This window comes from Procambarus clarkii, chromosome 36, assembly GCF_040958095.1.
Source record: "Procambarus clarkii isolate CNS0578487 chromosome 36, FALCON_Pclarkii_2.0, whole genome shotgun sequence".
NCBI lineage: Eukaryota > Metazoa > Arthropoda > Malacostraca > Decapoda > Cambaridae > Procambarus > Procambarus clarkii.
In genome coordinates, this window is record NC_091185.1 from 43,138,085 (window position 1) to 43,149,615 (window position 11,531).

Here is an 11,531-nt window from a genome sequence, read left to right on the forward strand (position 1 = left end):
CACTGTTACAGTCCTGCAAATATTTAGGAAGATCTGTAAGAATTTACTAGTTGGAAGGCACTGACTCAGAGTTAGTGCTTTTGGGAGAAGCAGGGAAGGTCTCACTGTGGAGGCATGGATCTTTAAAGGTGGAGAGAGAGACTAACACAGTGGGGGAAGTACCTTTATATTCCTTCAAAAGATTGACGTGGCATAGCTGAGTCCTCCGCCGCCTATCTGGAGTCTCAAGAACGTAGTTGTGATTGTTTTTGCACTCCTTGATGCGGTAAGGTCCTGAAAACTTATTTTGCAAGAGAGAACCAGGGATCGGAAAATATGCTAAAACGAAGTCTCCTGTTTTAAATTTCCTGATTTTACTGCGTTTGTCAAAATGAGTCTTCATCCTATCTTCCGCTTTTAATAAATTATCGTTGGCAAATTTATGCACTCGCTCTAGAATGTGCTTTAGGTTTTGAAGAAACTGAGGCACATACAGAGGGTCACTGAAGGTGGCACTGCATAGAGAGTCTTTAAAAGCTTTAAGTGGAGTACGGCACTTACTTCCATAGAGCATCTCATAAGGAGGCACTCCTAGAGACTCATTTGGGAGACTTCTGAAAATGCACATGATGATGTCAAGTTGTTTATCCCAGTCTTTCATAGTTTCATTGCAAAATGTCCTAAGGAGCGATTTTATAGTTTGGTGACTACGTTCAAGAGAACCCTGTGAAGCAAGATGATAGGGGCAGGACAATACCTGAGTAATGTTGAATTCTTCCAGCGTCTTCTTGAAGAGATCACTGGTGAAGTTGGTGCCACAGTCACTTTCAATCTCCCGAGGAAATCAATATTGTGAAAAGATCTTTAACAGTTGTTTCACCACAGTAGCAGCCGTTATGTTCTTTACGGGAACCGCTATGGGAATCTGGTGGTTGGACACAGGATGGTTAGTATATAAGCGTTGCCAGAACTGGTCCGGGGTAAAGGACCAACACAGTCTATGATGAGTCTATGAAAGGGTTCCGAAGGCACCGGGATAGGAATCAAAGGAGCCTTGGGAATAGAGATGTTAGGTTTCCCTGCCATCTGACATGTATGACACTGTTGTATATAAGTTTTTACATCTTTAATCATACCTGGCCAGTAATAGTCTTGTCTGATGGCGTGATAGGTTTTATTAAAACCGTAGTGAGAAAGCGCTCCATGAGCCAGGTGTAGAATATCGGGCCGTAGGCTGGTGGGAACTACAAGTTGGTCGACATTAGCCCAATCGTCATCCTCCGTTAGTTTACTGGGTCGGTACCTGCGGTAGTGCAATTGGTTCTCTATAAAGAACCCAGGAATACTATCAGATTGAGTCTCGGTCCGGAAGAATAATAGTACTAATGAGGGATCCTCCCTCTGTAACTTACGGAACTCCAGCATAGTGAGATTCGTTGGCAGATTCTGATGGTCTTGAGGGACAGCTGTTGAAGTAGAGTCAGCTGGTTGCGGGCGGGCAGCTTGCGCACGGGTGGTCACCAAAACCGGAGTAGAGACTTCATCACTTTCTTGGACCTCTGCTGGAATATACTTCAGGATGGGGTTTTCCACGACAGAGTTACATACCTGGGGTTTGTCCATGATGATCAAGTTGGAAGGTTGTAGATCTTCGGCCAAGTCGTTGCCCAGGAGAAATTGTACCCCTGACATGGGAAAAGGCTTTTCCCGGATGGCGACTTGGACTTCACCTTGTACGAATTGACAATCCAGGTGGACTCTGGCGAGTGGATACGGAGTAGTGGCAGTGAGGTCAATGATAAGGACCGTCTCCCCGGTGTAGGTAATGTTAGGCACAGCCGATTTCAAAATTATAGACTGAAGAGCAGCCGTGTCCCTCAAGATCTTCACTTTGAAACCTCCCTCCGAATTTGTACTGTTGGCAGAGACAGTTCCAGGATACAGGTGTTTGCTGAAGAGAGAAAGATCATTAACAGGAACACCAATATTCATGACACGCTTACCGGACTTAGGAGGAGTCGGTTTGGGTTTAAGAGTTTCACTATAGCCTTTGGGTTGGGCTTTTCCACATTTATCTATGGTATGTCCATAGAGCTTGCAATACCTACAATATAATTGAGAGCTTGCTTGATCGGTACTCACTTTGTCATAATTAGACCAAGACTTCTTACTGGAAGATGTGTCAGCTGTTAACCTGTGTATAAGACTGTAGGTGTCAGCCGACTTCGCACATCTGATGATGTTGGTTTCCTCTTTGTCTGCTAAGTGAAGACGGATGGGAGCAGGAACACGTCGAAAGAATTCATCGACTAGAATGAGGTTGACGAGGTCTGAAAATGTAGAAACATGGGCTGCTTCCAGCCATTTCATGAAATATCTTTTCTTAGTATTGGCAAATTCTAAATAGTTGGTGACACTTGCCTTTAGATAATTACGGAATCTTCGTCTGTAGCTTTTGGTGGAGAGAAGGTAGGCGTCTAGAACGGCTTGCTTTAAGGTCTGGTAGTCATTCTAAGATGCTAAGGTACTGAGAGTAACTGCAGCTCTACCTGTGAGATGCACTCTGAGAAGTATAGACCACTGATCTTCAGGCCAGCTAAACTTTTTAGCTAGGGGCCTCAAAAGTAGTAACAAAAACATCTCTGTCTCAACGAAAGGTGGCATTAACTTACTAGCCTGGGAGATGCTGAAGCTTTCTGGAAGTTTAGCTTCAGCTTGTTGGCGCCGAGTGTGGTGTACAGTTTCCAAGTCGAGTTCTTTTCTATGGTAGTCTAGAGCAGTATCGGCTTGCTTCTTATTGTGTTCACGTTGTATCTCCAGATCACGTTCTCTTAATTCAACCTGCTCACGTTGTAGGGCCGCTTGTTTTTTCTGGCGTTCACGCTCAAGGGCAGCCTCGCGTTACTTGAATTATAGAGCTTCTTTTTGGCGTTCACGCTCTAGGGCAGCCTCGCGTTCCTTTAGGGCAGCCTCGTGTTCCTTCCTTTGTAGAGCTTCCGTCTCAAAGACAGCTTGTACTTTCTGGAGCTGTAGAGCTTCTTTTTGGCGTTCATGCTCTAGGATGGCAAGTTGTCGTTGTTCCTTTGCTAGTTCTAACTTTAACTTCATAGCTGCTATAGTATGCCGATCTGTAATGGAATACTTTTCGTGAGAATCAGAGTCTATAATTCTATTATCTAAGAGGTGGTCAAGGATAAGGTTATGCAAGTCACTTTTGGTGGCTCCATGGGGAACATCTAGGTGGTACTCATGTGCTAGAGTTTGTAATTCGGTCTTCTGTGCACTACTTAAGTTCCCTAATTCATTTGCTGCATCACTACGAAATTTTGAGAGACGAAACATTTTGAGATAGCAAACAGATGTACAGTGAATATACCTGTGGTATTATAAGTGTAAGTAGCAGGATGACGTGGCAACTGGTGACTATCCTGTGGGAATTCAATCGTTAATGTGAAAACAATTTACATTAATATTAGATGTTAAGTGATTAAAAATTCAAAATGCACGGAAATCTTGTACCCGGTACTCTATATACGAGAATAAGGGCTAGAAAATCCTACTAAAATAAATGAAACTTTGATAGTTTCAAAAGTGAAAGGTAGTCCAAAAACGTAGGGATACCTTGCCAGGTCTCTATAGGACAGAAGCAAGGGGTTTCCTACTTAACTAGATGACACCTACAGAATTAGCGTTCTTTGTGCTCTGGAAAAGATTGCCAATTCCCTACCTGTGTAAGTATCATAATCTGTGACCGACGTATAGGGGTGAGAGTGTCAACTGGTGACGAGAACTGCTGTTGGGGTCCCAACTCAACAGCGTAGTCCGTGCTAGAGGAACTATGGCCCTCTTTACCCTCCTTCAGTCAGATTACAGAAGACAGGGTACGTGTCCCGAAGACAAACCAAAGTACCAGGGTACCAAAGAGGTGATCTGCCATAAATGAGAAATATTCTTAGGACGAGAATAAGGTGGAAACACGAGTAATAACACCGAGAAATGAATAACCAATTAAGAGAGTGACTGTGGCCACCAGACACCACGTAATCCACAGTCATCCAACACTCATAATATGTTACACTCGGAAATCACAAAATACACAACACCATAAAAATTATTGAAAGTTATGAAATTATTGAAAAGGCAACGTGTAACAAAGCAAAGTACACTTACCACAGTTTTTTATTTTCTTTTTTATTTTTACATGCAAAGCATGCAATTTATATACAATAAAAAAAATACAGAATACATAACAAAATAAAACAATAGACCACCGGCCAGAAGGACCGACAGCATAGCACAACAAAACACAAACACGAGAAATGCATAGAACAAAACAGCATACATAAAAGCACAAAACATAATACAATGGCAAAACTAACAATCACTGTAACATCACAAAACAAAACCTCCAGAAAAACAAAACATACATCAAGAGGCATAACAGGAAACAGAACAGGACAAACACAATACATTCCAAACAAAACAAAGAACAAACACGTACAACAGGTAAAGCCATATAAAAACACCTGGTCAAACGTACAGCACAGAAACAATACAGGAATAAAAAAAAAAAAAACACACACCAAGCCATCCGCCCCGTAAACAAAGGGCGAGACCAAAATACACAATAATAATAAACAAGCAAAACACACACACCTGAAAACAAAACAGGTACAAACACAACAACATACATGCACCGGCCTGAAGGACCGAGAATAAAACAACAAAGTACATCAAGAAACATAACAAGACACTTCAGCACAAAACAAATCAATACAAATTTATACAAAGACACTAAACACCGGCCTGAAGGGCCGACAACAAAAACAACAATGAAGAGAAACATAATGAAACACAAGAAAAAGAAACAACAATACCGGAAATATAAGAAATACAACAAAACAACGGTCATGAGAACAAACATATCACCGGCCTAAAGGGCGCACAATAGCTACAACACATTGCAAACAAACCACAGGTCCAATCACACACCAAACACACAGCAAGCACACAGACTACTCAAATTTCTCATACTTATCCGGCCACTCTGCCGCCGGGAATCGAATACAATACGCCTCCCAAAGTAACATGACGTCGTCCAGAACAGGTTCATTATGAACTGTACGAGGATCAGGCATTAACTCCGGCACACCCACAATAAAACACCTTTTTTGTAACTCCTTTTTTGTAACAAAGTTCAAATAAAGTAAATATATATGTGTACATACAAAAGAATGGGGGTGGTAGGAGAAGATAATATTAGTGTTCAGTGAGAAACCACAAGGTCTCCTCTGAATACTTTTTATTTTCTTCTCCGAGGCTATGGTCCCCACATTGGCACCAGAGGTGGTACCCTCACAATTACCATATATATATATATATATATATATATATATATATATATATATATATATATATATATATATATATATATATGCGAACAAGCCTGAATGGTCCCCAGGACAATATGCAACTGAAAACTCACACCCCAGAAGTGACTCGAACCCATACTCCCAGGAGCCACGCAACTGGTATGTACAAGACGCCTTAATCCACTTGACCATCACGACCGGACATAATGAGATGATAGCCGAGGCTATTTGAACCACCCCACCGCCGGCACTCGGATAGTAATCTTGGGCATAGCATTTTACCAAATCACCTCATTCTTTGGGGCACACATGAGGAACACAAATGCGAACAAGCCTGAATGGTCCCCAGGACAATATGCAACTGAAAACTCACACCCCAGAAGTGACTCGAACCCATACTCCCAGGAGCCACGCAACTGGTATGTACAAGACGCCTTAATCCACTTGACCATCACGACCGGACATAATGAGGTGATAGCCGAGGCTATTTGAACCACCCCACCGCCGGCACTCGGATAGTAATCTTGGGCATAGCATTTTACCAAATCACCTCATTCTTTGGGGCACACGTGAGGAACACAAATGCGAACAAGCCTGATTGGTCCCCAGGACAATATGCAACTGAAAACTCACACCCCAGAAGTGACTCGAACCCATACTCCCAGGAGCCACGCAACTGGTATGTACAAGACGCCTTAATCCACTTGACCATCACGACCGGACATAATGAGGTGATAGCCGAGGCTATTTGAACCACCCCACCGCCGGCACTCGGATAGTAATCTTGGGCATAGCATTTTACCAAATCACCTCATTCTTCGGGGCACACGTGAGGAACACAAATGCGAACAAGCCTGAATGGTCCCCAGGACAATATGCAACTGAAAACTCACACCCCAGAAGTGACTCGAACCCATACTCCCAGGAGCCACGCAACTGGTATGTACAAGACGCCTTAATCCACTTGACCATCACGACCGGACATAATGAGGTGATAGCCGAGGCTATTTGAACCACCCCACCGCCGGCACTCGGATAGTAATCTTGGGCATAGCATTTTACCAAATCACCTCATTCTTTGGGGCACACGTGAGGAACACAAATGCGAACAAGCCTGAATGGTCCCCAGGACAATATGCAACTGAAAACCCACACCCCAGAAGTGACTCGAACCCATACTCCCAGGAGCCACGCAACTGGTATGTACAAGACGCCTTAATCCACTTGACCATCACGACCGGACATAATGAGGTGATAGCCGAGGCTATTTGAACCACCCCACCGCCGGCACTCGGATAGTAATCATGGGCATAGCATTTTACCAAATCACCTCATTCTTTGGGGCACACGTGAGGAACACAAATGCGAACAAGCCTGAATGGTCCCCAGGACAATATGCAACTGAAAACTCACACCCCAGAAGTGACTCGAACCCATACTCCCAGGAGCCACGCAACTGGTATGTACAAGACGCCTTAATCCACTTGACCATCACGACCGGACATAATGAGGTGATAGCCGAGGCTATTTGAACCACCCCACCGCCGGCACTCGGATAGTAATCTTGGGCATAGCATTTTACCAAATCACCTCATTCTTTGGGGCACACGTGAGGAACACAAATGCGAACAAGCCTGAATGGTCCCCAGGACAATATGCAACTGAAAACTCACACCCCAGAAGTGACTCGAACCCATACTCCCAGGAGCCACGCAACTGGTATGTACAAGACGCCTTAATCCACTTGACCATCACGACCGGACATAATGAGGTGATAGCCGAGGCTATTTGAACCACCCCACCGCCGGCACTCGGATAGTAATCTTGGGCATAGCATTTTACCAAATCACCTCATTCTTTGGGCCACACGTGAGGAACACAAATGCGAACAAGCCTGAATGGTCCCCAGGACAATATGCAACTGAAAACTCACACCCCAGAAGTGACTCGAACCCATACTCCCAGGAGCCACGCAACTGGTATGTACAAGACGCCTTAATCCACTTGACCATCACGACCGGACATAATGAGGTGATAGCCGAGGCTATTTGAACCACCCCACCGCCGGCACTCGGATAGTAATCTTGGGCATAGCATTTTACCAAATCACCTCATTCTTTGGGGCACACGTGAGGAACACAAATGCGAACAAGCCTGAATGGTCCCCAGGACAATATGCAACTGAAAACTCACACCCCAAAAGTGACTCGAACCCATACTCCCAGGAGCCACGCAACTGGTATGTACAAGACGCCTTAATCCACTTGACCATCACGACCGGACATAATGAGGTGATAGCCGAGGCTATTTGAACCACCCCACCGCCGGCACTCGGATAGTAATCTTGGGCATAGCATTTTACCAAATCACCTCATTCTTTGGGCCACACGTGAGGAACACAAATGCGAACAAGCCTGAATGGTCCCCAGGACAATATGCAACTGAAAACTCACACCCCAGAAGTGACTCGAACCCATACTCCCAGGAGCCACGCAACTGGTATGTACAAGACGCCTTAATCCACTTGACCATCACGACCGGACATAATGAGGTGATAGCCGAGGCTATTTGAACCACCCCACCGCCGGCACTCGGATAGTAATCTTGGGCATAGCATTTTACCAAATCACCTCATTCTTTGGGGCACACGTGAGGAACACAAATGCGAACAAGCCTGAATGGTCCCCAGGACAATATGCAACTGAAAACTCATTATGTCCGGTCGTGATGGTCAAGTGGATTAAGGCGTCTTGTACATACCAGTTGCGTGGCTCCTGGGAGTATGGGTTCGAGTCACTTCTGGGGTGTGAGTTTTTAGTTGCATATTGTCCTGGGGACCATTCAGGCTTGTTCGCATTTGTGTTCCTCACGTGTGCCCCAAAGAATGAGGTGATTTGGTAAAATGCTATGCCCAAGATTACTATCCGAGTGCCGGCGGTGGGGTGGTTCAAATAGCCTCGGCTATCACCTCATTATGTCCGGTCGTGATGGTCAAGTGGATTAAGGCGTCTTGTACATACCAGTTGCGTGGCTCCTGGGAGTATGGGTTCGAGTCACTTCTGGGGTGTGAGTTTTCAGTTGCATATTGTCCTGGGGACCATTCAGGCTTGTTCGCATTTGTGTTCCTCACGTGTGCCCCAAAGAATGAGGTGATTTGGTAAAATGCTATGCCCAAGATTACTATCCGAGTGCCGGCGGTGGGGTGGTTCAAATAGCCTCGGCTATCACCTCATTATGTCCGGTCGTGATGGTCAAGTGGATTAAGGCGTCTTGTACATACCAGTTGCGTGGCTCCTGGGAGTATGGGTTCGAGTCACTTCTGGGGTGTGAGTTTTCAGTTGCATATTGTCCTGGGGACCATTCAGGTTTGTTCGCATTTGTGTTCCTCACGTGTGCCCCAAAGAATGAGGTGATTTGGTAAAATGCTATGCCCAAGATTACTATCCGAGTGCCGGCGGTGGGGTGGTTCAAATAGCCTCGGCTATCACCTCATTATGTCCGGTCGTGATGGTCAAGTGGATTAAGGCGTCTTGTACATACCAGTTGCGTGGCTCCTGGGAGTATGGGTTCGAGTCACTTCTGGGGTGTGAGTTTTCAGTTGCATATTGTCCTGGGGACCATTCAGGCTTGTTCGCATTTGTGTTCCTCACGTGTGCCCCAAAGAATGAGGTGATTTGGTAAAATGCTATGCCCAAGATTACTATCCGAGTGCCGGCGGTGGGGTGGTTCAAATAGCCTCGGCTATCACCTCATTATGTCCGGTCGTGATGGTCAAGTAGATTAAGGCGTCTTGTACATACCAGTTGCGTGGCTCCTGGGAGTATGGGTTCGAGTCACTTCTGGGGTGTGAGTTTTCAGTTGCATATTGTCCTGGGGACCATTCAGGCTTGTTCGCATTTGTGTTCCTCACGTGTGCCCCAAAGAATGAGGTGATTTGGTAAAATGCTATGCCCAAGATTACTATCCGAGTGCCGGCGGTGGGGTGGTTCAAATAGCCTCGGCTATCACCTCATTATGTCCGGTCGTGATGGTCAAGTGGATTAAGGCGTCTTGTACATACCAGTTGCGTGGCTCCAAGGAGTATGGGTTCGAGTCACTTCTGGGGTGTGAGTTTTCAGTTGCATATTGTCCTGGGGACCATTCAGGCTTGTTCGCATTTGTGTTCCTCACGTGTGCCCCAAAGAATGAGGTGATTTGGTAAAATGCTATCCCCAAGATTACTATCCGAGTGCCGGCGGTGGGGTGGTTCAAATAGCCTCGGCTATCACCTCATTATGTCCGGTCGTGATGGTGAAGTGGATTAAGGCGTCTTGTACATACCAGTTGCGTGGCTCCTGGGAGTATGGGTTCGAGTCACTTCTGGGGTGTGAGTTTTCAGTTGCATATTGTCCTGGGGACCATTCAGGCTTGTTCGCATTTGTGTTCCTTGCGTGTGCCCCAAAGAATGAGGTGATTTGGTAAAATGCTATGCCCAAGATTACTATCCGAGTGCCGGCGGTGGGGTGGTTCAAATAGCCTCGGCTATCACCTCATTATGTCCGGTCGTGATGGTCAAGTGGATTAAGGCGTCTTGTACATACCAGTTGCGTGGCTCTTGGGAGTATGGGTTCGAGTCACTTCTGGGGTGTGAGTTTTCAGTTGCATATTGTCCTGGGGACCATTCAGGCTTGTTCGCATTTGTGTTCCTCACGTGTGCCCCAACGAATGAGGTGATTTGGTAAAATGCTATGCCCAAGATTACTATCCGAGTGCCGGCGGTGGGGTGGTTCAAATAGCCTCGGCTATCACCTCATTATGTCCGGTCGTGATGGTCAAGTGGATTAAGGCGTCTTGTACATACCAGTTGTGTGGCTCCTGGGAGTATGGGTTCGAGTCACTTCTTGGGTGTGAGTTTTCAGTTGCATATTGTCCTGGGGACCATTCAGGCTTGTTCGCATTTGTGTTCCTCACGTGTGCCCCAAAGAATGAGGTGATTTGGTAAAATGCTATGCCCAAGATTACTATCCGAGTGCCGGCGGTGGGGTGGTTCAAATAGCCTCGGCTATCACCTCATTATGTCCGGTCGTGATGGTCAAGTGGATTAAGGCGTCTTGTACATACCAGTTGCGTGGCTCCTGGGAGTATGGGTTCGAGTCACTTCTGGGGTGTGAGTTTTCAGTTGCATATTGTCCTGGGGACCATTCAGGCTTGTTCGCATTTGTGTTCCTCACGTGTGCCCCAAAGAATGAGGTGATTTGGTAAAATGCTATGCCCAAGATTACTATCCGAGTGCCGGCGGTGGGGTGGTTCAAATAGCCTCGGCAATCACCTCATTATGTCCGTTCGTGATGGTCAAGTGGATTAAGGCGTCTTGTACATACCAGTTGCGTGGCTCCTGGGAGTATGGGTTCGAGTCACTTCTGGGGTGTGAGTTTTCAGTTGCATATTGTCCTGGGGACCATTCAGGCTTGTTCGCATTTGTGTTCCTCACGTGTGCCCCAAAGAATGAGGTGATTTGGTAAAATGCTATGCCCAAGATTACTATCCGAGTGCCGGCGGTGGGGTGGTTCAAATAGCCTCGGCTATCACCTCATTATGTCCGGTCGTGATGGTCAAGTGGATTAAGGCGTCTTGTACATACCAGTTGCGTGGCTCCTGGGAGTATGGGTTCGAGTCACTTCTGGGGTGTGAGTTTTCAGTTGCATATTGTCCTGGGGACCATTCAGGCTTGTTCGCATTTGTGTTCCTCACGTGTGCCCCAAAGAATGAGGTGATTTGGTAAAATGCTATGCCCAAGATTACTATCCGAGTGCCGGCGGTGGGGTGGTTCAAATAGCCTCGGCAATCACCTCATTATGTCCGGTCGTGATGGTCAAGTGGATTAAGGCGTCTTGTACATACCAGTTGCGTGGCTCCTGGGAGTATGGGTTCGAGTCACTTCTGGGGTGTGAGTTTTCAGTTGCATATTGTCCTGGGGACCATTCAGGCTTGTTCGCATTTGTGTTCCTCACGTGTGCCCCAAAGAATGAGGTGATTTGGTAAAATGCTATGCCCAAGATTACTATCCGAGTGCCGGCGGTGGGGTGGTTCAAATAGCCTCGGCTATCACCTCATTATGTCCGGTCGTGATGGTCAAGTGGATTAAGGCGTCTTGTACATACCAGTTGCATGGCTCCTGGGAGTATGGGTTCGAGTCACTTC